The sequence below is a fragment of the Penaeus vannamei genome, chromosome 18 (assembly GCF_042767895.1).
Source record: "Penaeus vannamei isolate JL-2024 chromosome 18, ASM4276789v1, whole genome shotgun sequence".
NCBI classification, from domain to species: Eukaryota; Metazoa; Arthropoda; class Malacostraca; order Decapoda; family Penaeidae; genus Penaeus; species Penaeus vannamei.
In genome coordinates, this window is record NC_091566.1 from 37,816,085 (window position 1) to 37,840,414 (window position 24,330).

Consider the following 24,330-nt stretch of genomic DNA (forward strand, 5'->3'; position numbering starts at 1 on the left):
CTCCGTCTTTCCGTCTTCTTCCTCCCTCTCCCGCACGACTTCTAGAAATTATGTGTTAAAACTGTGATCAGACTTTCACTCGATCCTCGCAGTTGCACTTAAAGTTAGGAAATGACCAGGTAGGTGGGGTCAGCGGTCTTGTTGGACAGGAAAACACGTCCACACAAGCTAACAGACATATGAACACGTGTTTAATCTGTGTTCCTGATCTTTTTTTCTTACCTGTGTACATCTGTCTATCCCTGTTTCTTCTCTCTCGAGCTCAAATCATTCACCTTTCAATCTTATATCCCTCTCCTCTCTCTTTCTCTCTCTCTCTTTCATTTACGTTTACTTCCGAAGCTTATTTCTAAAAAGGGACTCGACAGGCTTTTATTCTGTCCATTCCCTCTTCATATTTTCGTTCGGAAATGCACTTGCTCTCCTTCATCCTTGCCCTATCCTTTTTATCCTATTTTTTCACTTTAAGCCTCCTTCGTTTCCCTCGCCTGCACACCAATTCCTGATAAAAGTTGGATAATAGAAAAAAATCAACATGCTATCAGCCATTTGCGTTGAACGGAATATTAGCTTTGAGTTCAATTCTTGCCTACGGGATCAACACATTACGAAAAAAAAAATATTTGCACTATCACGTATGCAAATATCAACACGAATCCTCAAGAGGCGATCTATATAACGAATAACTGACTAAAACACTCATCTAAGTTTATTTCTCTGTCCCTTTCTCCTACTTTAGCGTATTCTCTTGGCTTTCTCTCCCTTCTTACCTACCTAAATACCTTATCCTACCCTTCTCCTGTCGCCTTTTCCTCTGCAAAAGCTGCTTACTCCCGTCCTCCCCTCTCTCTCCTTCCCACCCACCCCTCCCTCCTCTCTTTTTATCTTCCCTCCCACCCTCCCCCTTTTCTTCCTCCCTTCCCACTCACCCTCCTTCTTTCCTTCCTGACCCCTCTCTCTTTCCTCCCTTCCCACCCATCTTCCCTCTCACCCCTTCCCCTTATATTACCATCTCCCCACCCACCCCTTTCCCTTTCCATCCTCCCTTCCCACCCATCTCCCCCTTCCCCTTATATTACCATCTCCCCCTCTCACCCCTTCCCCTTATTTTACCATCTCCCCCACCTACCCCTTCCCCCTCTCTTTCCTCCCTTCCCACCCCCCCCTCCCCCTTTCCATCCTCCCTTCCCACCCATCTCCCCCTCCCACCCCTTCCCCTTATATTACTATCTCCCCCACCCACCCCTTCCCCCTTTCCTTCCTCCCTCCCCCCTCCCCTTCCCACCTCTCCCTCCACCCCTCCCCTTTCCACAGGTGTCGTCGCCGGCCCAATCTTCATAAAGCGAGCGCCAGCATACACGTCGCCGCGACTAACGAACGTAATAGGATCTACGGAGGAGCGTCTCTACAGCGCCGTGTCGCCGCCCAAAGCCGTCTGGACGTTCTCTTCGGCTGCAGAATCCGCTTGCTAGTTATCACCGCCGCCCACACGGGGTCCACCCCACCACTCGGACGGATTCTGGCGTTTATTATACTTCTATTAATAAATATCGTCGTTATAATTATTCATAGGTTATGGTCACTACTTCGATGAATATAATTTCATTTCTTTTTTGTGTAAATGTGTGTCTGTGTCTGTTCGGGAAGGTTTTTTTTTTATTTCTTAAGCTTCGAGCTACTGCTTCGTCTTTTTACTTTCTTTTTTTTGTCTATCGTGTCTAATTTGTTGGCTCGGTTTTGTTCCATTGTTTGTGTTCCAGTTCTGCATTTGCTCTGTTCCGTTCTGATACTTTTGTTTGTTTTTGCCAGTCGTATGTAATTCATTTTTTTGTATATTTTGTTTGTTGTATGTTTTGGCGTTGCTCCTTCGATCTTTATCTACTTATCACATCCATTTTATCAAAATTCTACCTGTATGTCTCTCCTTGGCTCTTTATATACATCCCTTTCTATCTTTATATATATTTCTCTATTTACACCCTATTTTTATATCTATTTATTTAAACCCTCTCTATCTTTATATCTATTTATTTACACCCTCAATCTTTATATCGATTTCTTTATTTACACCCCTCTCTATCTTTACATCTATTTCATTTTTTTTCTCTCTCTTAGTTATCCCTTTCGCTTACACCCTCTCTATCTTTATACCTATTTATTTACACCCTCTCTATCTTTATATCCCTTTCTTTATTTACACCCTCAATCTTTATATCGATTTCTTTATTTACACCCCTCTCTATCTTTATATATATTTCATTTTTCTCCCTCTCTCTTAGTTCTCCCTTTCGTCTGATTTCTATCCCGAAGTCCAAGAGACTATTTCCGAGATGAAGAAAGCATCCCTGGCGTGGTGTCTCCTGGTACTTGCGCAAAAGATATTAGGTGTTCCGGTTCTCCTGCCTTCGTGGTTCCCGGTTCTGGTTCTCAGGGGAGGAGGGGAGAAGGGAGGGGAGCGAAGGGGGGGAGAGGGGAGCGAGGGGAAGGGAAGAGGAGAGGAGAGAGAGAGGGAAGATCAGGAATGGAGAGAATGAAAGCCGGGGAGGGTTGGTTGGTTGGTTGGGGGGAGACGGAGGAGGGGTTAGGAGAGACGGAGAGAAAGAGGAAATAGCAAAGGTGAGTGGAAACGGACTGGGAGGAAGGGAGGAGGGCGGAGAGAGAGAGAGAGAGAGAGAGAGAGAGAGAGAGAGAGAGAGAGAGAGAGAGAGAGAGGGAGAGAGAGAGAGAGAGAGAGAGAGAGAGAGAGAGAGAGAGAGAGAGAGAGAGAAATTATACGAAGAAAAAGTAAAAGAAAATAAAGAATTAGAAGGGAAGAAGGGGGAAGAGGAGGAGGAGGAGGAGGAGGAGGAGGGTCCCCGTACGTGAACGACCGACCTCTCCGCTACCCTTCACGACACAACGCAAGAGGCGGTTGAATGAACTGGGCCGCACCCATAATGCAGGCGGGAACCGGTCACCGATGCAGGCAAGCAAGCAAGCAGGCCATGCAGGTACTCCCTACTCCGCCCTGCTTCCTTCAACATCCTGCCTGCCTCCTACTTCTGTTTCTGAAGGATGTGACGCGAGTGGATCTACAGCGCGCTATCCACTTGCTTGCTGCGTGCGTTCGCCTGTGTAGTTTGTGTTGTGTGTGTTGTGTGTGTGTGTGTGTGTGTGTGTGTGTGTGTGTGTGTGTGTGTGTGTGTGTGTGTGTGTGTGTGTGTGTGTGTGTGTGTGTGTGTGTGTGTGTGCTTGCTATTAAATATTAAACCCTCTATTTTGATAAATATACCGCCGGAATATAATTTTGGAAATATAAAAAAATATATAATCCTATCCATTTTCCCCCCAAAAGGATGAAATAAAAGATAAAAAATAACGTTAAACAGAACAAAAATTCTAGGAAATGAAGAACAAAATACAGAAATAAATAATAACAAGAAAGAGCATAAAAGAAGACCTTGGTTCCTTGTTGTTGAGGTCCGCATACACTGAGGGGACAATTTAACACTGGCAGCCATATAGGGCATCTCACACAGAAGCTGATGCCATATAAGGGCACGGGTTTCAAAGGGATCTTTTCACGACCAACACATCCTCCCTCTTACCCATCCCCCCCTCCCCCCCTCTCTGCCCATCCTCCCTCTAACTTTCTTTCTGTCTTTCTCTTCTCATTCTCCTCTAATTCTAAAAGATATTCAGATACTTTTTACGTGTGCATAAGAACTGTTACAATCAGAGTGTAAATACCACAAACGTATCCATATACAGATATGTATAGCTTATCCCAACGAAACGTATCCATTACACAGATGCATACTCATCAATATAACGATATATGTAAACAAAAAATAAATAAATATATGACGGAAGTATACAGATGGATATAAACGCACCCTTCCTATAACGAACACCAATGCACACGGGCACGAAGGATGAATATGTAAACAAAAAATAAATAAATATAAGACGGAAGTATACAGATGGATATAAACGCACACTTCCTATAACGAACACCTATGCACACGGGCACGAAGGATGAATATGTAAACAAAAAATAAATGAATATAAGACGGAAGTATACAGATGAATATAAACGCACCCTTCCTATAACGACCACCTATGCACACGGGCACGGAGGATGAACGTCTGTCCACGCGGTACATACAAGCGCCACGGACACCTGCAGGAGATGAACGGGGAGGAGAGGCTGCTAGGTCAACACCCGGGGATTAAAAGCTCAGGGCGCAGATTAGAAGAGCCTGGTGCGCTCCTGTGTGCGGCCCGGGAACTCCACGACGAAGGAAAAATGGAAGGAGGAGTAAGGAAGAGGTGGACTGAGGTGAAAGAAGGAGGTGGAGTGATATGGAAAAGGGAGGTGGAATGATATGGAAGGAGGAAGTGGAATGATATGGAAGGTGGAATATGAAAGAAGGAGGTGGAATAATTTGAAAAACAAGGAAGTGGAGTGATATGAAGGAAGGAGGTGGAATAATAGGAAAAACAAGATGGAGTGATATGAAAGAAAGAGGTGGAATCTGAAAAAAGGTGGAGTGATATCGACGGAACATGGTAGAGAAATAAAAGGGACAAGACAAGGACCCTGGAACCTCAAGATGAAGAAAAATAAAATAAAATATGAGGAAGTAGGAGGTGGAATGATCCGAAAGCAGGGGTACGGTAAGAGCTGGGGAAAAAGGGGCAAGGGAAAGGAGAAGGGAGAGAATGAAACGAAAAGGGGGACAGAGAATGAGAGAGGCAAGTCCCCAGGATTATCTACTCCATCTACATCTACCATTACGGAACCGCTTTCTACAATACCCGTCTGGCCACCCTATCCAATCTCCCTAATCAATTCACCGCTAGTTACTGACTTTAACGTTGAGACCTCCCCTTAACCCTCCCCCCTCCCCTACCCTCTCCCTCCCTTCCCCCTTCCCCAACCCTCTCCCTTCCCCCTTCCCCCCTTCCTTCCCTCGCACACCACACAAGCCATAACTAAAAAAAACAGCCACAACAACAAATAATGACAATGATATATATGGATTTCTCATTTCCTAATATTTACTAGCTATTTAAATCTCTAGGGTCGAGAACAGAAGACGACTGAAGTTGCTCGGGGGAACCAGAGGCATCAAACAGGTTAACCTCTTTACCAATCGGGCTAGAGGCTTAAATCTCAAGGAGGAGGGGATGGGGAGGGGGGGGGGAGTGGAGGGGAAGGGCGAGGCGGGACGGGGGAAGAGGAAGAGGTGGAGAACGGGAGGGGGAAGGAGGAAGAGCGAGGGTAAGGGGGGGAACGGAGGAAGAGATGGAGAAGGGGATGGGGAAGAGGGAGGGGGGAGGGTGAGGAGGGACGAGGGAAGAGAAAGAGGGGAGAAAGGGGAGGGGGAAGGAGGAAGAGCGAGAGTAAGGGGAGGGACGGAGGAAGAGGTGGAGAAGGGGATGGGGAAGTGGGAGGGAAGGTGAGGAAGGACGGGCGAAGGAAGAGGAGAAGGGGAGGGGGAACTGGAAGGAGGAGAAGGGGAGGGGGAAGAGGAAGGAGGAGAAGGGGAGGGGAAGGGGAGAGACGGGGGGAAGAGGAAGAAGATTATGAGGGACGGGGGGAGAAGGGGAGAAGGGGGGAACGGAAGGGAGGAAGGAGGGCAGGGGATGAGGGGGCAGGAAAAGGGTTAAAGTAAAAAAAAAAAAAAAAGAATTCATGATGCCATTGCCCTACAGTATCCATTGATATTTATGGGTTGGTTTATGTGTTTTTTTTCTCTTGATATAGATCTTGCTATAGTGTGTCAGAGTGCGTTTAGGACACACAAAGGGGGGTGTTTTATTTCTCTAGCCCTTTATATTGTTTATCATTTTACTTTCTTCCCTATAAGATAAGTCAAGATATCTGGCGGACGGCAAACAATCAGAAATGAATTGTGCTACATAAACAAATATCTAATATCTAACCAAGATTCATTTCAAATCCATGATAACAATGATTACAATATATTTTTTAATAATACGATGATGATAGGTGTGGCATTAAACAGAGGAAGTGGTTTTCTTTTTTTTTGTTTTTACATCCATTTCATTCTGTATTTTTCCGGTTTTTTGTATATACTTTTTATGTTGTTTTTATGTGGTATTGGCTGCGGCGGCGGCGGCGGTGAGCTGCGCGCGGTGGGAGGGGGGGGGGGAGGGGGCCGGCCGACGCCTGGCGGTGGTCGCTGCAACCTCGGACACCTGACCTCGCCGTCGATCCTGGCGCGCATTAAACCCACGTCCAAAAATACAACTAAATGAACAAAATGCATCAAACAAAACCCGCAGCGCTCTTTTCAAGCCTTTCGGAATGCGTATAAGGAGTTTCTTCTGCACTCGGGAGACTTTCTAATCATTTGCCCAAGCCTCTCTTTCTCCCGATAGCTGGCGGTGTAAACAACCCCGTCCTCCTCCAGTGAAAACGGCCTGCGGGGAGTTTTTTTTTGTTTTTTTTAAGAGAGGCGAAGGAGGGAAGCAGAAGATAGGAAACAAGATGGAAGATGAAGAGAGAGAGAGAGAGAGAGAGAGAGAGAGAGAGAGAGAGAGAGAGAGAGAGAGAGAGAGAGAAAATGAAAGAGAGAGAGAGAGAGAGAGAGAGAGAGAAAATCGGCGTCGACATTCTTCATATTAACCAGACACGTCGTAAGGTTTCGATGTAGAAAAAAATAATCAGGGAGGAGGAGGGAGGGGCAGTAAACAGAGAAGAGAGGAGGGGAGGGGTGATAGTGACAGGAAGTAACGACAAGAGATAACGTTCTTCAAGCCACGCCGTTCAGCTCTCTCAAATCTCGCGCGCGTTCATAATCTTATCGCGGGGTCAGCACACTAAAAACGTTAACTAGAAGGGTTATTTGAATTGGCAAAATCAATGAGAGCGTTCGTCTTTGCCGCTGTTCTTTGTCAACTGCTTCACGTGGTCAATCAATTAAGCAAATCCTTGTTTATCTCTTTGTTGGATATATTCTCCTTCCCTTCCTCAATCTCTATCTTTCTCTTTCGCTCTTCCTCTCTCTCTCTCTCTCTCCAAAAAATCAATAAATTCGTTTCTCTCCTCCACGCATCCTTCTGAAAGCCACATCTATTCAAATCCCTCCTTCTTTATGTCGAGAAAGTAAGCATCAGCCTTTGGTCATCCCCCTCCTGCCCCCTCTGCCTTCCCCCCTTCCCTCCCCCTCCACCAAACCAGACAAAACTATCGTTTCCCAGCGCTTGTTATTGTAAAGATGGTGTTGCCATCTCGCCGCTCAGCAGCCACGTCGCCGAGCCCGTGGATGCAGCCGAGGCTTCCGCGCCCCGCCGGCCGCCCTCGTCCTTAATGAAGCAGTGGACAAGTCGTAAAACAGCTGTTTGCGCCACGTGTCTCCTGATTACACACGGCACAAGACCTGCGTGCCATGGTTATCTTGGCCTCCAGGCACGATAGCGGCACACATGTCGCAAATCTCGTCGCGTATTGAGTTGTAAATTTCGCGATGCCAGTCTGCCCTCTGCTGGATCTCCTATTTGTGAATGGACTTTGTCTCGTCAGCTGCTTGGAACTTTCTGTAATCAGAAATGCCCAATGCGCTGCACAGATTCCGGTCTTCATTAGCACCGTGCACAGACAGATGCGATATCTGTCCTTGGAGTGTGCACGTAGCATGTGGCATCTATCACTACTCTCACAGCACAGTAGTATAGACAAGACCACTCCCGGAGGAGGATGCCACGTCGCCAATAAATCCCCGGCCATGTTCATAAGATACGGCTGGACGATTCTTGCCACATTCATCGACAAAGAAAGACCTTTTCAATGTATAAGCAAGAGACCTATAAAACCTCTAAATCACATTCTATACTACCGTTTCCATTAATTACTAATTGGCACCTCCGATGATGTCATCGATGAGTGTGTGACGTCACATCGCAGGCGCGAGATATGTTCCCCTTCCTGCCTCATGTACGAGAACCCTCGATGCACCATGCTTCCCCACTTGACACAGTGACACCCAAACTAAACAAAAGTGATCGTCACACTCCGACTCCTGTCTACCTATACAGCGAGACACTGCATCAGCCTGCTACGTGCAACCCTCACGTGCAAAAATCTGAACAAAATATCATGTTTACACACCATACGTTACGACTGCACTGCCATCCCACACACAAACATGAGGCCAGCTAGCGAGCAGCTGAGTGTCACGACACAGAGTCTACACACCATCAGCATGGCCGTCATGAGGTGGCCAAGCCTTCTGCTTCCCCCACGGTACTAGCCCACTCACCATGATATCTTATCCTTTGTTCACGTGATATCCTGAGAGATGGAAACGCTCGGCCCGGGTGACAAAACTAGGCGCGGCTCACGCATGCGCACTGAAAGCAGAGGGCCACGCAGAGACGCACCGGGTGGCGCTGCGAGTGGAGTCCACGGTGTGTTTGTGTGTATGTGTTGGTGTGCAATTAAGGTATCAAAGAAAATGCAGCGGCCATATTTATAGCTCGGCGGCTCCAAACTTCTCTCACCTACAACAAAGCCTTTCTTCTCGTTGATGCGATGCGCCGCTTGCAAATAAATCGCCTGCATTTCACCTTGTTTTAGTCACTGACACCTATGTCAATGCAATGCAGGGACAGCGGACAGAGGGACCAAAACGCCCGAATAAACCACCACAAAAATGCCATAATCTGCATCACAAATTACACCTCCATACATCAAATAAAATTCATACACGGGGAAGAAAAAGAGACAAAGATCTCATTCCCTCCCTCCCTTCATTCCCCTCTTCGCTCGGGCTCCAAAAGCGAACGAACGAACGAAAGAAAGAACAAGAGGAGAGGCAGAAGTGCGTGGCAGGAGCATGTGTCACACTAGACCAAGGCAGGCTTCACTCGTGGCTGGTATAACGCGGTATGACGCCGGGCTATCGGTTACAACAGGCTAGACGAGCCGAGACTTATGGCCAGGGCAGGTGTCAGCGCTGCACACACTCGTAACACTGTCAAACTTCCCTGTGCAGACCAGCAAGGTTTATGAGCGTCCAACCCCATTCACCCTTGTGCAGCGGGCCCCCCCATTCACCCGCAAGCTCTCGTGTACCCCCTTTTTACCCCCATAGGATCACGTGATTCATTTTTTTTTTTTTTTTTTTTTTTTTTTTTTTGTATATTAGTTGGTACTTTCTCATGACTTCCTCGCGTTACTGGGTGTCATCCCTTCACCTACTTCATTCACCCATTTTCCTTCCATACATATATCCTACCCATGTTACCCCTTATTCACCAATATCCAGTCACCCATTCTGTCACTCCTGATAACAGGAAATGTACGAGGATACACCGACACAGCTGTCACCCTCCTTGCTGTTATGAATACATGAAAATCTCTTTCAAAACAGCTGTGCCTTGGTGTGGCGACACTCAACAGAGAATACTGTAGCTCGGCTATTTCCAGAAATAATCATTAAAATAAACAAATCCATAAAACGAATAATAGATACACAAGATACACAGGAAGGTGTAAGTACAGGTAACTTTAGCCGGTACTGACTCAGCCAACTGGTTACGCGAGATAGTCGTAAGAAATGATGAATTTAATAATAAAGGAAACAGGCAATTTAAACGATAAAACCAGGCGATCTTGTGAAATTATTGGTGTGTCCTTGGAATATTTAAACAATTGGGTTGTTAATTTTGCTGAACTTTTCAGAAAAAAAAGAAAACAAAATACAAATCACCGAGTTAATAATAATAATTGTCCTCACCATTATCATTGTCATCAGTAATCAGTTTTTTTAATAATTATCAATGCTGTCATTATTGTTATAACTGATTGACAACCTAACAGTAAAAATGAACCAAATTAACAAAAGCTATATTTAAAAAATCCTAGGGTTAACATGAACAAAAACACAACACGACTGACATTACAAATACCCAAAAGAATTAAAATAAAATTAATAAATACAATAGTAAAAACAAATAATTACAAAAAGCAATGGCAGTAATAAAACAAATGTTTAAACAAGTAATAAAAACAAAAACGCATCATAAATTCTTTACAACAGCATAAACAAAGACAAATAAACTCCCTTGTAACAAAAATAACATTTTCCACGGATAAAATAATCCCACTAGTATTAAAGAATAAATAAATAAATAAAAATTTAAATGAATTAATAAATAACGACATTTAAAAATAAATAGGCCTAACTCAAAATAGACAAATTATTGACATAGGCCTACCCAAAACAAAGACAAATAATAATAATAATAATAATAATAATAATAATAATAATAATAAAATAAATAAATCTCCCAAATAACAAACAACAACAAAAAATTACCTGACACATGAAACAAGGCAAGGGGTGATTAAGGCAACAAACGAGCGGTTCTGAAAGGTAATTAGTCGTTTCCTTAGCGAAGTCAAGGGATGACATTAAAACGACAACGGCGCCATCTACCCGTTTACGAAGTCGTCAGGGTCTTCTCCGTTATCTCAATTCCTTATTCGTCTCACTTTTTTCTTTCTCTCTGCGTATTTTTATTGGAGTGGGAAGGATGGGGGGGGGGGAGGGGGGCGTTCACGTTCCTTTCTTTTTTTCTTTTTCTTCTTCCTTGGGGTTCTTTTTATTAATTAATTATTATTATTATTATATATATATTTTTTGGGGGGGTGGTCTTCTACGTATATGTTTTGGCATTATTTGTTATTTTTCTTACGTCATCTTATCGAATTATATCCTTTTATACCTCTTACTGTAACCCCTCTTTTATCCCTATTTTCTCTTTCTCTTCTTCCTCATCTCTCTCCTTTCCTTTTTCCCCCCATCTCAAAACGGTACGCCTCGCTATTCTACAGTTACCTGACGTTTTATAGACGCTGTAAAATACCCCCTCCCCTACCTCCTCCTCCAAGCCCACACCACCCCCCTGTCTATCCCCACTAACTCTAACCCTCTGCCCGTACCCTCCTCCCCCCAACAACCCCCTGCACATCTCCTTCCCCAACTCGCTAACCCTGCCGCATCCCCTCCTCCCCCAACACGCTACCCCTACTGAACCCCTCCTTCCCCCAACCCACTACCCATACCTATCCCCCCTTCACCCAACCCACCTACCTATCCCTTCCTTCCGCCTACCTATCCCCCAACCCCACCAACCCAACTCCCCCCTCTCCCCAACCCCCTCCTTCCCCACGGAGCCATAAAGCCCCCCCCCCCTCCCCCTCCGTCTGGCCTGGCGACGCCCCTTGCACGCCGAAGGACGGCAATAGGCCTCCACTCCCCCCTCCCCCTCACCCCTTCCTCGGCCTACCCATCCGGCTTTCACCCCATCCCCCCCTAATTTCCCCTCCCCCATTCTTCCTTCTACTGCTTCCTTGACCTTTGTGATGATGAGAAAGAGGGAGAGCTAAAAATAGATTGATAAATAGATAGATAGATAGATTGATAGAGAGAGAGGAAGAGAAAGAAAAGGAAAGAAGAGAGCTAAAAGAGAAGAGAAAAGAAAAGGAAAGAGAATTAAAAGAGAAAAGAGAGAGAGAGAGAGGTTAGAAGGGGACACACGGGGGTGAAATACGAGACAGGATGTTCCTTTGGGCCGCTACACCTATGGGGATTTTATCACAGCGAGATTGGCTAATCAAATTAACTGATATATAAACAAACGAGTGAAATTTAAGCCTTGACTTTCAAATACATCTTTTCTTCTCTTTCTTTCTGGACAAAGAGCCTTCAGAACAAATACAAAGACATTAACAAACCTCGTCATATTTCTCGATCCTCAGAGTCAAAACGTATAACAAAAAACGGCCGTTAATACACCAAATACATAAATCATGACCTGACATTCAAAGATTTAAAAAGATGACCCCATTTAGCAGCATAATTTGGGCAGCATATGAGTAGCGTTCTGGCGGACTCGCAGAAAGGGTTCCGAGTCCAGCTATAGGGGTCGTAAGTTTTCCTTGGCGTTTCAATCCCACGGGATGGTATTACATTCCCCTTTTCAACCCCGTTAGAGTGTTGGATCCCTTTCCCTACACTCTATACTTCCTTTTTTTAAATAATTATCAAGATCGGGTTGGTTGATTAAAAGACAAAATAAAACGGGGAGTAAATAGGGATTTTAGTGAAGTTAACAGAGAGGAGGATTTTTTTAAAACTTGAGAGCGATTCTGGTGTTCAAAATGTCGCCGACTGACCGACCTCCTGTACAGTGTCCGGCTCTCTCGCTCTCGCTCTCACTCTCTTATTTTTTTCAATATTAGAGAAACACTCTCTCTCTCTCTCTCTCTCTCTCTCTCTCTCTCTCTCTCTCTCTCTCTCTCTCTCTCTCTCTCTCTCTCTCTCTCTCTCTCTCTCCCTTCCCCCGCGTCAGGTCGAGCGGTTCGCACGCCGCCCCGCCACCTCTTACGCGATTTCCCTTTTTGTCACACGACGTCGAACATGATTTCTAAGAGGAACCGATGCCGGGAGCGCGAATATATTTTTTTTTCCAGATTTCTTTCTTTTCGTCTCTTTCTCTCCTCCTCTCCCGCGGGAGTTTCGCCTTAATGGCCCCCGTGAATAGAGGCGAGGCGGCGAGCGCGACATAATGGGGAACGCGGCAACCTCTGCGGGAGGGCAGGTGGGATGCTGGTGAAGGTAAACTGCCAAACAGTAAGCTAAAGATGTTATCTCTCGCCCCGATCTGAATAACAACTCGGTAATCTTTGGATCATTCTTGCTCTGGGAGGAGAATACGGGGCGAAAGAGGGAGAAAGAAGAGGCGATTTGGGGAGAGAAATGGCGCAGGAGGTTGGGGGGGATGAGGGGTGTGTGTGTGGGGGGGGGGGAGCTGCGGTTTCGGGGGGGTAGGGGGCGAAGGGAAGTGGGAGGGAGGGACAACATCACGCCTCCACACCACATGGGCAGTGGGCATCGCCTCCCACGTAACACGGCCGCCCGCAAAAAGATAAACAAACATGCAAGATAGACTAATGAAAGCATACTCACGCACATACACACACACAAAGAAGGGAGCGAGGAAGAGCGAGAGGGAGAGGGAGAGAGGGAGAGGAGAGGGTGAGGGGAGGAGGAGAGGGAGAGGGAGAGAGGGAGAGAGAGGGAGAGAGAGAGAGAGAGAGAGAGAGAGAGAGAGAGAGAGAGAGAGAGAGATAAGAGAGAGACAGAGATAGAGAAAGAGAGAGACAGAGACAGACAGACAGAGAATTCGCAATAACAACACAAGAGTTTACAGGAGTTTCCAAAGGGGAGGAGGCAGAGGGGGGGAAGAGAGGCCGCCGACCAACTCATCACATCAGACAAACTGATCAAAGTAGGGGTGGGGGTGGGGGTGGGGTGGGGTGGGGGGTCGACAAATAAGCACCCCCCTCTAAACAGCGACATTTACACTCCCCACGTCTGTCTCATCAACACTTTCCTCGATTAGGTGAGGGGAGTATAGAGCGGGAGGGAGGGGAGAGAAGGGGGGGGAGATAGAAGGAAGGGGAGAGGAATGGGAGAAGATAGGAGGAAGGAGAGAGAAAAGGAGGAAAGGGAGAGGAAGGGGAAAAGGGAGAGGAAGGAGAGAGGAACGGAGAAAAGGGAGGAAGGGGAGAGAAAAGGAAGAAGGGAAGAATGAAGGAAGGGAAAGCGCAACAAAAAGCGAAAGAGAAAAAAAGTAATCATGTAAGGAAATTCGTAAAAAAAAAAAGAGAGAGAGAGAGACCTAAAGAGTCATAAAGTCCATTTCACTTTCTTTTTTTCCTCCCCGCTATGATGTACGCACAACACATGAATACGCGATGAGCACACGTGGGAACAACGAAGAAAAAGCTGGAAGTGAAGATGACTCACAGCACACACCCCCCCCCACCCCTCGCCTCCTCCCCCCCTTACCTACCCTTTCCATCACGCTGCCCCTTCCCCTCCCTCCCCATCCCCCCCCCTTACACCCCTCCCAACGACCCCGGTATTGCTAATCCTGTATCGGAGTTATGGCATGTGGAGGGAAGGAGGAAGAGGGAGAGGGGGAGAGGAGAGAGGGAGGGAAGAAAGGGGAAGAGGAAAAAGAGGGTGATTGCAAGGGGTGCGTGTGTGTGGGGGGGGAATGCGGGATAAGAGTGGGGGGGTTGGGAGGGGAATGATGAGGTGGGGGGGTGAGGTTGCGATAAGGCGTTATTTAGAGGGTTTCTGTGGGTGGGGGAGGGTGGGGGTGAGGGGAGAAGAGGTGGGGATATGCCAATCGGATAAGAGGAGGAAGCGCAAAGGACGAGAACGAGGCCGGGTGGATGGAGTCCGGGTGGATAAGGACAGGTCACGGATACGGAGGCTTAAGGGCGGGGACGAGGCGGAGGGGGGGGGGGGGAGTAGAGAGAGGGGTTCAAGAAGCTTCCAGAGAAAAAGGGAAGGCAGGGGAGTGAAGAGAGAGGGAGAGGGAGGGTAAGAGACAGAGAGAGAGAGAGAGAGAGAGAGAGAGAGAGACGAGAGAGAGACGAGAGAGAGACGAGAGAGAGACGAGAGAGAGAGAGGGGGGAGTAAGGAAAGGGAGGGAGGGAGAGAGAGAGGGAGAGGGAGAGGAGCTTGAGAGGGTATGAGCGTGTGCCTCGAACCGCCCCTGGGATTGTACGGCGCGGCGCCACTCGGCCCTCAATACCGGCCGGGATGACACCACCAACCCGCCACCTTCAGGAGCCCCCCCCCTTCCCCCTCCCCCCCTCCATTACAAAGGAGTCACGTGGTGGCTTCGCGCCGAGAAGCCGTGACTCTATCCCGCCTCGCTGGGATTTGCCCGGAGCGTGATAGAGAAATTTCTGTTGACTCGCCAGCTTAAGTCGGCGAGCGTGGCCACCATGCCGGGCCGGCGAGTCCCACGGACGCACGCCCGTCGCGATACAGGAGGAGGGGGGAGGGGGGGGCGGCTCTGCGGTCGCCGGCGAGCTCTGACCGCCGCGGCGACGACGTATGCGCACGCGTGCCGACATGCAAGGCGCCAAGTCATTCTTTTCTAACAAGCTGCACTCACAAAACCGCAAGGAGCAACACCCTGTTTTTTTCATAATGAATCATAGGGCATTTTTTAGTTACCAAATTAACAGTTACGTTAATGTATATTTAATATTACATTATATGCGTATTACGTCTGTTCACTTGTCATCTAACTTGCAGGTGTTTGTTTTGTGATTTACTTAAGAACGTACTTGGAATAATCGCTTCGTTTACCTTACGCTGAAGATATTCATGAGTTTTTAAAAAGTAGACATTCATTCCTAGTCTCTGGACTGCAATGCAATTTGGATAACAAACAATTCCTACAACAAAGACATTTCTACTTTGCCTTTCTTTGCCGTCTCTCGCTTTCTCTCCTTCGGCTTTCTTTGTTGCTGCTCTGTCTTTTCTTCTCCTTCTCCCCCCACTTGTCCATCCAATTTTCTTTTTCCCTCCCTCCCTCTTTCACTCTGTCTTTGCCCCCCTCTCTCACTCTCTCTGCCGCCCCTCCCTCTCCCTTTCTTTCTCTCTCTCTCTCTCTCTCTCTGTCTCTCTCTCTCTCTCTCTCTCTCTCTCTCTCTCTCTCTCCCTCTCTCTCTCTCTCTCTCTCCGTCCCCCGAGACCTTGGCAGCGTGTGATGTGGGTGTAGAGACACGTCCGCCTGGTGGTCTGTTTGTCAGAGCATCCCCTGGGTATAAAGGAACAAAAAAGTCAACACGTAAGACATAATGGGCGCTCCCGTCACCTCGCCCCTACCTCTACGCCCACCCCCTACCTCTAAGCCCAACCCCTATCCCCCTACCTCAAAGTCCATCCCTTACCTCGCCCTTACCTCTACACCCACCCCCTATCCCCCTACCTCCACGTCCACCCCCCCAGTCCGCCCCTACCTTTCCTCCCCCCCATCCCCAATCCCCTATCCCCGCCCCTATCCGCCTGTGGACGCTATCGAGACGAGGGGGTCCTCTCCGCCCCGTCTCGGCGACCGCGCGGTGGATGCGGGAAAGCCCCCAGGAAGCGTTCGGGATCCGCTCTTCCTTTGGGAATCCGCTGGGGGACCTTGGGGCGGGGAGGCAGGTGTGGGCGAAGGAGGGAGATGGAGAGAGAAAGAGAGAGAGAGAGAAAGGGGAAATGGGGGATAAGAGAAGGGAGGGGATGGGGAAGGACGGAAGGGGGGGGAGATGGGGTGGGATAGAAGGAGGTTGGGGCAAGGGAGGATAGAGGAAAAGAGGTAGACAGACAGGTGGGAAGAGAGAGAGAGAGAGAGAGAGAGAGAGAGAGAGAGAGAGAGAGAGAGAGAGAGAGAGAAAGAGAGAGAGAGAGAGAGAGAGAGAGAGAGACCAATGACAGTAAAACGATGAAGTGAACGCTAAAAATCATGCAGGGGAAGAAAAATAAGAGAGGGGAGCACGAAAAAGGAGGGGGAGAGGGGGATTAGGGCGACTCAGAAGATGAGTACACGGTGGGGGGGGGGGTCGCGAGGGAAGGGAGAGAGGCAGGAGGGAATAGGAGAATGGAGGAAGGGGAGGGAGGACGAGAAACGGGAAAGAGGGAGAGGAGAAGGAGGAGGAGGAGGGGGGAAAAAGAAAAAGAGGGCAGGGGATAGGTCATACCAAAGGGGATAGGAGGAGAGAGAAGGAAGATGGGAGGGGGGGGGGGAGGAGGATGGAGGGTTATGCCCGATCCTGCAACGCGGTGACCCTTGCTGACTATGCACTCCTTCCTGATCAACATGACCTGCCTTGATCCCTCTCTCCCTGTTCTCTCCACCCTTGTACTTGACCTCTTTCTCTCCCCCTTCTCCCCCTCCCCCCAACCTCTCCTTACCTCCTTGTCATGCTACTCTTAAAAAAGACTGCTCCCCTCCCAAACTACTTTTTTTTCTCCTTTTTTTTTATCTCCCTGACTCAATAGTGGCACGTTACTCCCTGCTAAGAACCGCTAAGGCCCTCCCCGCCCTTCGCTCCCATGCGGATATCCCTCAAGAACCCTTAAAGAACCCTGCACCCCCCTAAAGAACCCCAGAAAACCCCCCTAAAGAACCCTGAAAACCCCTAAAAAGCCTGAAAACCTCTATAGAACCCTTAAAGAACCCTGAAAAGAAACTATAGAACCCTGAAGAATCCCTGAGCTCACCGACCCTGTTACCCGATCGCAGGTCAGGAACCCCCCCCTCGTCCAGATCGCTATTATTAGCCGCTACAATCGCTATCTTTAGCAGCTACAATCGCTATGGAGATCTACTACGACATTTCGAAGCCCTATCGCACTTGTACTACACTCCCCCCCCCTCACCTTCCCCTCCCCGTCGGATGCCCCCCTCCCACCTCCTCCCGACAGAAAAATAAATAAAATAATAAAAATAGAAGAGAGACGACAAATCCGTTAAGTGAAAATAGAGAGACAGAGAGAAAGAGAGAGAGAGAAAAAAAATGGCGCCTGGAAATTGCTAAACCTTCGACTTAACCTCAAAAGCATGAGAGGTCACCAGGTCAACCTCCCTCCCTCTCCTCATGAAAGATTTCACTAACGCATCATTACATACGTGTCTAATCGTAATCTGTCTGTCTGTCTGTCTGTCTGTCTGTCTCTGTCTCTCTCTCCCAAGCCTTCCTCGATCTGTATCGACACGTCACCGGTATCTGGTATCGTCACCTGAGCCCCCCCCCCTCCCCCTTCCCCCCCATACCCGACCCCTACCGCCTACCACCTGACCGCTCTTGATACCGACGTACCGGACACTCCCCCACCCCCACCCCCACCCCCACCCCCCCGCCCCACCTCGCGCCGACCCGGTACTTCCGATGCACTCCCGAGCTGGCCGAAATGAGCGCCGGTCCACACAAAAAGTGATACGAGAACTCACAATAGCCGAACAAAAGCGAGTATTGTTTCGGCTCCCGACTGGCAACTTGTGCAATTAAACTTTCAACGGATTCCCACATTCACTCGCAACAGTCGAGCGAATAGACGTGTACCTAAGCCTATTCAAAGCGGCATAACGGCTGATTTAACCTAAAAGGAAATAAAGAAATGGATTTTGCTTCATACATACGTTCACACATACTTATGTATTGGTGAGTGTGTGTCTGTATATGCACGCACGCACGCACGCACACACACACACACACACACACACACACACACACACACACACACAAATATATACCCCCACACCCGCCATTCTTTATATAGCTCCAGCAAACGCTCACAAAACCTAAAACCCTACCTACCACGATTCTGAACGAAAATACCAACCGTAGACAGACACAATTAATAAACAAGAACAATAAACCTAAAAAAACAAAAAACAAATAAACCCAACCCAACCAAAACAAAACCAAAAAAACAAAAGAAATACAGCAGGCGGGCGGTGGACGGGCCAGCAGGCAGAGGCGACCGTCTGGCTGCCTGCTGGACTGGCCACCGTCGCGCGGGTCGTGGCAGGTCGCGGCTTGGATAATTTCCGCTTCACGTCGATAGGGATTTGCTGCGGGGAAATCCAGCTACCCTAGATGCTCGTGGGGGGGAGAGGGAGGGGGGAAAGGGGGAGAGGGAGAGAGGAGGGAGGGAGGGAGTACTGGAGGGAGAGAGGGAGGGAGGGAAAGGGGGAGAGGGAGGGGTGGAGAGGGAGAGGAGGTAGGGAGAGAGAGAGGAGGTATGGAGGGAGGGCTGGAGGGTTAGAGAGAGGTAGAGAGGGAGGGAGACAGGGAGGGAGGGCTGGAGGGAGAGAGGAGGTAGGGAGGGAGTACTGGAGGGTTAGAGAGAGAGAAGGAGGGAGGCAGGGAGGGAGAGAGGAGGGAGGGCTGGAGGGAGAGAGGAGGGAGGGATGGAGAGAATATTAGAGGGTTAGAGAGAGAGAGAGGGAGTGAGGGAGATAGGGTTAGAGGGAGAGAAGAGAGGCAGGGGGGAGGAATGGGAGGGAATAAAAGAGAGACAGGAAGAGGAAAGGCAATAGGGGAGAAATAGAAGAGAATAAAGGGGAATACACAGAAATGATAGCAATGGGGGGGGGGGGGGGAGGCGTGATGAAGACTAAATCAATTTTGACGCATTTAATTCTTACAGGAATCCCCTGGATCGTCCCCGATTAAAAAAAAAAAAAAATCAATCCATAAGCCTATAAATAAAAAAACACAATTTCTATACTTGCCGCTACGTTAGCGATCGTCTTCCGTTGCGCCGGTCGTTGCCTGCACCAAAAACAAGGTCAGCGGAGGTCACACATAAAATACTGAAGCGTGATGACAAAGGCACACATATGGTAAGCGAGGGGAGGGGAGAGGGGGGGAGGAGGGGAGAGGGAGAAGGGGGTGGGGGAGCGAATAGGGCGGGAGGGATTAAGGCCTGGGATGGGAGGGGTAGGGGTAGGGGGAGGGGAAGCGAAAGCTGTCTGTTTGTGTGGTTGAAGAGAATAGTTTCGAAATGACAGGATATGTGTTATCTCTCCGTTTCCGGTCTCCTCACGATTGATAAGGGTGCGTGTGGGGACCGAGCACACGCAGCGAGCGGGCTATCTCAACCTACACCTACACACACCTACACTTACAGTTATATTTCCAACCACAGACACACAAACGCGCGCGCAAGGGCAGTGAGTGTTGGAATATAGTATAATGAATACAACATTTAATTACAATACAATGGAAAAGAATTTCTATCATATGTGTGCGTGTGCGTGTGTGTGTGTGTGTGTGTGTGTGTGTGTGTGTGTGTGTGTGTGTGTGTGTGTGTGTGTGTGTGTGTGTGTGTGTGTGCGTGTGTGTGTGTGTGTGTGTGCGTGTGTGTGTGTGTGCGTGTGCGTGTGTGTGTGTCTGTGTGTGAGTGTGTGTGTGTGTGCGTGTGTGTGTGTATCCGAGTAAACGCGCTTAAAAATACGCAACGTGATTAGCAAACCTATCGATCTAATCTAAACACAAATCTGACACAAATCGGTAAAAAATCCCTAATCCACAATAACACAAAATCTATAAAACGAGGAATAAATATATATCACCAACCTCTGCCATCGATGATAGCGACTGGATAAGCGATCCGAATGATGGTAATAATAATAATAATAATAATAATAATAATAATAATAATAATAATAATAATAATAATAATAATAATAATAATAATAATAATAATAATAACAACAATAATAATAATAACGATAATAATGATAACGATAATAATGATAATAATAATAATAATGATAATAGCAAAAGCAATGATAACAAACAATAACATCGCCGTTAACATTACACAATTTAACGTCACTACATAAAATAGTACAAAAAGGGGCTCAGGTTAGGAAAGGATGTTCGGTTTGGTGAATATGGGGGTGGCGAGGGGCTTCGGGGGTGGGGGGGGAAGGGGAAGGGGAGGGCCAGGCGCGGGAAAATTCGGATTGGTGACTACGAACAAAAGTCACGAAGTCATCATAAAAAAAGAAAAGAACAACAACTAACCCGAACTACGAAATGGATCCGTTCTTTCCTTACGATCATTAATCCCACCGACCTTTCGACTCACGCTTTCGGACAAACCGTCACCCGAACGTCACTGAATTTGGCGGGCGCATCGTGTCCCATCCCCCCCTCCCCCCTCCTCCCCCCCTCTTAATAACCCCGAGGCAACCCCGCTGTACAACACGTGGGAGAAACAACCACCTAGTTATACGCCCTTCAAGTTGTTCTAAAAATAACTAATAGGGGGTGGAGGGCGGTAGATGTCCATTCGTTCTTTCTGCGGGTGACAGGTTGAAAGGAGAAGAGAGAGAGAGAGAGAGAGAGAGAGAGAGAGAGAGAGAGAGAGAGAGAGAGAGAGAGAGAGAGAGAGAGAGAGAGAGAGAGAGACTCTTTTGGACTTAGACACGTTTGAGACAAAAACACGAGAGAGAGAGAGAGAGAGAGAGAGAGAGAGAGAGAGAGAGAGAGAGAGAGAGAGAGAGAGAGAGAGAGAGAGAGAGAGACTTTTGGACTTAAACACGTTTGAGACAAAAACACGAGAGAGAGAGAGAGAGAGAGAGAGAGAGAGAGAGAGAGAGAGAGAGAGAGAGAGAGAGAGAGAGAGAGACTCTTTTGGACTTAGACACGTTTGAGACAAAAACACGAGAGAGAGAGAGAGAGAGAAACGACTCGATTGAGGCAGGTAAGGCATGAAGTGAACTGTATCCCATGTGTGTCAGGGGGAGAGGGAGGAAGCCTGGGACATTCAAATTACAATTACCGTAGCGATAATGGGAGAGAACTTGGAAATTGGGTGAGGGTCGGAGTCAGGGCGCGGAACGGTATGTAACACGCGCTTAAATTGCAAGCTAATATTGCAAGTGTCTGAGGAACATCCGCTATCTCGTTTTGTTTACGGCGCTGGAGAAAATATGTCTCTCTCTAACTCTCTCTCTCTCTCTCTCTCTCTCTCTCTCTCTCTCTCTCTCGCACGTAAACCACGACCAACAAAACCTAGAAACACGTAAAGAAAAGACAAGAAAAGGGGGGTTTACCGGGTAATCTTCCGATGTCATAATTCCGGGTCGCGATCTGGGAGCCTTCGGTAAGGTGCGCCGCTTGAGTTACTTTGTGGGAAACAAATCACACGCGATTTAAAGCCACGGGATCTAACCTTGCTAATATGTTTTTTATGATGGATGTTGGAGCGTTTAAGGACGCGCATGCGGAGTAAGTCACTTCAATGTGACGTGATGTGCGACAGCTGTGACGAGGTTTTGAGTGCGGAGAAAGAGAGAACTACATAATTTCTTGGTGCAGTTAATGATATGTTAGTACACGCCACTGCAATTCTGATTTTGGACAGAAGTGATAATTGCCAGACAGCTGATTGTGCGGTTTGAAGATTGAAGTAAAAAAGGATGAAAAAATTTACGTTAGCATGAAAGAAAATTAAAGAAAAAAAACAAAAACGAACCGTGATTTCTGATTTCTGCAACGGAGTAAATTTTCACAACCGCCGCTAAGACCGATGGATGGTTTATCCCGATTGCAAATAAATAAATACTTAAAACTATAATAAACTATCACGACATAAAATAAAATAAAATGAACAAAATGTCTTACTACGAAGGAGAGATGAAGAGCAATAAGAGAAATCACAACACTTCAGAAACAACTTGAGCAAAATTTCACACAGCGGCCGCGGAGATTTCACGTCGCTCGGGCCAATGCCACGTCATGTTAATTGCAAGCGATAAAACGAACAAGACGAATCGGAAAAATAAAACAAAAAACAAGAGAATTCCCGAAAATTAAAAAAAGAGCAAAGAAAAGACTTGAACGAGTTGAAAAAAGGATCTAAAGTGGCGATCATTTAATGAGTCAAAACACAAATCTCACTCTGCGAGAACACTGCAAAGGCGCTTAGAGATGGCGCAATGCGGGCGGAGAGAAGACACTAGTGCTTTCTTTGACACGCTCATCTTCCGTCTCCACTCTCTCTCTCTTTTCCATTCTTTCATAATAACACAAAGGACAGCGTTGGTGACGAGCGGGAGATTAAGGACACTGATACAAAAGCGCTGTAGACCTATTTTCGTGAATGAAGCATTTAGCACTCGGGCGCCGGGAAAGAGGTAAAACTTGCTCGTTTCTCGGAGGCTACAATGACAAAAGGAGAACGAGAAAGAGATTTTGAGGCTGATAGTAAGGAGAAGGAGGGGGAATTGTGGGAATTTTTCTTTTCTCTTGGGCCAAAAAAGGGTTAAAAACACAATGAAATCTTACTGTATATCCGCCGCTGTGAGATATACACCAAAGGGACTGACTATAAAACATATGAGTTTTGCAGAATGGAAGTATAGCACAAGTCAAGATATTTTGTTTCACTATAATTGACTAAAACGGTTGACATGCAAACATATACAAGCACATGACCACATTTGCTACTAAATGCTAAAAATACATACACTGGGACAATTCAAGACTACACACAGAGATCAAACAAAAACGTGACGCATTCGGCTGAAAGCGATCTAAACATTCCTTGGTCTCTACAACACCTTAAGTGTGAGTTAACTTGCAACACCACTATCACATGAGCATGACATCAGGGAATAGTGAGCCTTATTTCGGCTACTAATCTTTTTTTGTAACATTAATATATAACCAGGCCTTCAGATCACCAAATTTTCTTTGAAATGGGCTATGAAAAGCAACTGCATATTCTCTTTATCTAAAACTTTTTGACACTTCTACTAGGCCTATTTCAGTTCCAAATTACACCAACAAGAGTCACACGTACACTGCATATATATTATTTCACTCTAAAACTGATCCGGCAACAACCAACTTGCCGTCAATTTACACTTTCCATATCATCTCCACAATGGGTGTCTTCTCCACCATTTTTTTACATTTTTACATAGGGGGGAGGGGGGTCAGTATAACAAGACATCTATCCACGTCTTTCCTGGTGGGGTTTGTGCACCAGAGCGAAGGTTGGCTAAAAGGGGGTGGGGGTTAGAGGGGACAGCTGTCTCCTTCGCTCTGTCACACACGGGGGCACCACTCGCAGGGGGCACCTTTTTACCACAACCACCGTCTCTCGCACTCTTCCTACTCTACTCGGAATTGCCAAGTTTACGGGAACCACACGAGCCGGTGTCAAAAATTACATTATTGATTCGGAGCGCCACATTGAATCATTGGAGCCCCCCCGAAATCGCTTTTAAACCCCTGACCCCAGCTGGAGCGAAACTGGTGTGACGAAGCCCCAATGGCACGGCAGGAGAGAGGGCCTTTTGAAACGGCTTTGTGCACCTTTCTGCTTGACACGGACCTCGGGCTCTCTCCGTCTCTGGGATGACTTCTGTGATTTTATAAACGTCGATCAACATTTCATGGTAACGAGTTTTTGTCCCGCAAAGTTGGCAATGCCGGTCAACTGGCGGCCGGGCGAGGCAACAACTGTAGAGTGGTGTGGGCGACTCCACAATCCCACCTCCTTTCCTCCACTGCTTCAAAATGAATCACCCACTAGCTCACACCCTTTAAAGACACTAGACCTTGCTTCGTGAGGCCTACACTCGTGCCTCAGCGTCGTGTACACACCTCTAGAGCAAGGCAATGGCGGAGAGAAGCGCCAGCGTGGAGCAGCTTGCTGAGCGTCCCAGCGCAGACTGATGCGAGGGCCACTTGGCCAGTCCACCGCCGCCGCCATGTGGGAAGTTGCCAGTGTTCACGTGCCCACACCCACCCACGTTTGGAAATCCTACACAGAACTCATCATTTCCTTCCTTGTTTCAAATAGACGAGTCAAAATTAACCGAATAAAATATTGTTGTGAAGAAAGGAAAGCGAACAAGCGCGGGTTGCCAGATGCAAAATCCCGCCTACGAACATCGTTGACTGTTACCTCATGGCGCTGCTCTTGG

General features: G+C 47.5%; 1 protein-coding gene across 24 annotated transcripts in view; it reads right to left on the bottom strand.

The window, feature by feature from the left end:
* Positions 1-24,162, bottom strand: part of LOC113808002 (muscleblind-like protein 1) — a 575,352-nt gene extending 551,190 nt beyond the window's left edge. For 19 of the 24 annotated variants that reach the window (XM_070133277.1, XM_070133275.1, XM_070133286.1 and 16 more), the window contains exon 1: positions 24,008-24,162. The gene's annotated coding sequence lies outside the window, so the exon portion shown is untranslated. Of the gene's footprint in view, positions 1-8,270; positions 8,299-19,113; positions 19,154-24,007 lie in introns of those variants that run through there. The other 5 variants (XM_070133289.1, XM_070133284.1, XM_070133265.1 and 2 more) reach the window with 4 other exon arrangements.
* Positions 24,163-24,330: the final 168 nt, after the last annotated feature.